Source organism: Fukomys damarensis, unplaced genomic scaffold, assembly GCF_012274545.1.
Source record: "Fukomys damarensis isolate Sample0158 unplaced genomic scaffold, DMR_v1.0_HiC HiC_scaffold_14, whole genome shotgun sequence".
In the NCBI taxonomy this organism is placed as follows: Eukaryota; Metazoa; Chordata; class Mammalia; order Rodentia; family Bathyergidae; genus Fukomys; species Fukomys damarensis.
Genome location: NW_022900926.1, coordinates 26,967,842 through 26,971,661, shown reverse-complemented (window position 1 = coordinate 26,971,661; position 3,820 = coordinate 26,967,842).

Below are 3,820 nucleotides of genomic sequence, written 5' to 3'. Positions count from 1 at the left end.
TTTTTTTTTTTTTTTTTTTTTTTTTTGCCAAAGTTGCTGTCTAGTGCATTCAAGGGTCACTTTTTGTTTTCATGGATTTTCTTTTTAATATTATTTCTCCATGTTGTATTGCATTTTGGGAAGCGAATTGACATAAAAGAAAAAAATTTGGCAAAAGATGCTAAGATGAGAAAATTTCACCACACTGAGGCAAAAGGTGAAAAGTTACCAATTTTCTATGCTTTTTATTCTTCAGCGAATGAAAAAACTGAATCCCATCACTCAGAGTTCTGTGCAATAGAAACTTCTAGAGCGATAGGGGCTCAAGGAGGTGTGTCAGTCAATAATCAGAACTATGAATGATACTGGTTTCTTCACAGGAAAATGATCACATTAGGCTAGGAGCAAAACAATGTTTTTCAAGTTAGGATTGAAAGTACATCCCTGACAGCGATCAACAGAAACTGCTTCCTCATCACTACCGCCATGTCTGCTGTCTGTCCTTTGGCCTCCACATGACAGTTCTTCACAATTCCTTTAATCATTTTTTAAATATTTTTTTTACTGCCTATGGGCTGTGATGTATATAGAAGTTGTACATTAAACATACCCTCATTTTTTTCTTCTTTTTTTTTTTAGTACAAAGTTTTTAGTTTCTTTTTCATGATGTGGTAACTACGAAGTGATAGTAGATTTAAATAATTTTTTATTTTTATTTTATATATTTTTTCATTAGGGCCATATCTCCCAAAAAAGAAAGAAAAAATAACAAAAAACAAAAACAAAAAAACAAAAAAAAACAAAAAAAAGAGGGTAATGTACAAGTTTCTGTATGTATAAAGTCATGCTCTATTTCGAGAGAGCAGCTGATCACAATTTGCTTCATGAATCAAGGTGTGGAAATGGTTGCATATGGATTGATTTAGAAAATGGTTACTAGTACAGACAAAAAAGAAAAAATACAGCTAAAAGGAAGAAACACAACTTCAAAGATTTTTCAGTAATGAGAATCCACATTTGTATTTCAAGATAATGTAGTTTAAAAAAAAAAAGAAAAAAACTTGATGTAAATTCCTCCTTTTCCTCTGGCTTAATGAATATCATTTATTCAGTATAAAATCTTTATATGTTCCACATGTTAAGAATAAATGTACATTAAATCTTGTTAAGCACTGTGATGGGTGTTCTTGAATACTGTTCTAGTTTCCTTAAAGTGGTCTTCATAGTAACCAAGTTATTTACAAGAAATAGGGGAAATACAGCAGCATCCTCACATTATAAAACCCTAAGGTCAGAAATGACTTCTCAGGGTTACCTACTTTGGAGTGGGGAGCAACAGTTTGATTTTCTCAAATTATTTAGCTAATTAGTCTTTCTTTGAAGCAATTAACTCTAAGGACATTGAGGTATGATAATTTCCAATAAAAATGGGAAGTGGCTGAACCCACTTGAGGTGAGATCTCCAAAGCCTACTGGCCTGAAAATGTAACATTCTGCCTTTTACTAACTTCATATGAATTCTAATCAAAGATCAATCTATCCATGTTTCTTCTGTGTGCCTCAAGGTTATTTTGCATTTAGTTTACTCCACCGTGTATAATATTTATATTGTGCAATGTTTAAAAAAAAAAGAGTTGTTATATTGTATGTGGTGTACATAGTGCAAAGTGATTATTTCTATTTCAGGACATATTATTCTCATATTCCTTCCTACCTGGTGCACAGTAGGTTTTTAAATACTCGTCAGTTCTAACTTAAACTTTCTCTTCCTGAGTCATTGACTGTTATTGTGTAACAATCAGTTTCTTTGAAATTGCTGCATAATTATGCTGTTAGTGGACCCCCTTCTTATTCTGACTCTACCTCTCTCACCCCTCTTCCAATCTCAGTGTACTCAACAATTCCCAGCCCTTTGCCACACCTGCTATCTTGGTTCACATTGCTCACAGTAATATGTGGAAGAGCTAAACAGGGACACAACAGTTATAATCAGTATAAGATGTGACTTTAGTGTCACAAGAAAAAAATTTTTCCTGCAAGCAGTTTTATCATCTATCAGCTCCCATAGTGCTTAATTACTCTTCTTAGGTAACAATGGCAGCCAAATAGATGTTGTATTAAAAACCCATTTATAATTACACTTTAAATACATCTGCTTGCTAAGAACAGATTTTAGTGCTCCAAGCTTAAAATATGGAGATTTGTAAGAGGGATTCTATATTATTCTGATTTCTCTCTTACACAATATGAATAAAAGGTGTACACAAACTCTGAAGTTATATAATATCCCAACTCTTTTGTCAACCAGAAGAGTAAAGTCCTCATGAAAGACTGTTGTCATGCTTTGAGCTGTAGCCTATGCCCAGAGTCTGCCCACTGGGCAGCACATGGGCACATGCTGACACAGCACAGTCTCTAGGCTCCTCCAGGAAGATGCTAGCATCCTTTCTCCACTCTCACTCCAGCATCAAGACTTACAGAAGCCCATGAAGAATTTACAGTCTGCTTGAGATCATCTTGCCTATAAATTGAGTTATTGCTTTGTCCTAAAAATTAGTTGTTTTTCTTTTCTATGAGGCTTTTCAGAAATTTACAGGATGCCCATACTTTAAATGTGTACCCCCCAAAAAAGATAAAAATAAAGGTGCAAAGAAAGTTTAGTATTTTGGAATGGTGCTATAAAATTGAATCTGTTGGTATTTGAGTGAATTTTTTTAATGTTATATAAGAAATATTGGGTGGCATCTGCTCAGAAATATATTTTCAATGTTTCAATGAAGGGTGAAAAATAAGTTCTTACTGATGAATACGACCTGTTCAAAGACCAGTTAACTTGTTTTTTTAAAGTTATAGTAGAAAAAAAATTTTTAAGTGTGCATCAGCTTCACCTTATACCTTGTAAGCTCTTATCTGCCTTTTATAAAAGCAGACAGCCTTTGCCCTGAAATCCATTCATTACAAAACTGTTGGCAGTCTTTCATTTCCTAGCAGACCACACATACCAGTTCCCCTATCTGTTCGTCTCCAAGGAAGTAAAGAAAATATCATAAATGATCCACATTTGCCAAATCATATTTGCTCGTGGTTGGGTTGTGGTTGCTTCTTTATCTGGAGAGCCCAGCCCAGTGCCCCTAGCACACCAGGAGAATTTGGAACTAAACTTTTAACTTCAGTCAGGCAAGTCTTTAAAACTCTAATAGAGCTGGGGGTTTAGCTCATTGGTGCCGCCACCTGTCTTGCAGGTACAAGGACACAAGTTCAATCTTCGGTACAATAAAAACCTCTAATAAATATTTCTGGTAACAGTATATGATCTGCCAAGGTAGCACATTATCCTAGCAGAGATGTACTGAACACAAACAGTGTGCCAAGCTCTGTCTAGGCTGTTAAGGGTCATTGATGAGCAATGGCACGTGTTCAGGCTTTAATGTCAAAGAGTTGTAGAACTCATTATTTACGTATTGAAGACACTCATTTTTGTTAAGGAAGATGCAGTGTGATTCTAATTGTTGTACCCACAGTGTGGCCTGTAGACTCAACTGTGTACCATGCAGATGCTCTAAGGCCCCTGTTCCTAAAAGCATCTGGCTCCTCCCAGTCTTATGTGAGGGTGTGTTTGCCTGGTCCTAGCCACCCCCCAGGCCACATGGACTGCCCAGGAAATGCAAGACCTGACTGAAGTCCCCCAGGGTCTCCACTGAGCTGGATCCCAGCTGTCGAGTGCGCCCCTGCTGTCTCTAGGCCCTGCTTCATGCCTCCACTCAGAGATTGCCAATCTGGCTGTTTTATGATGATCCAGCCATGCAGTCTTCTAAAATGCCAGAGTCTGGATTTCTCAGTT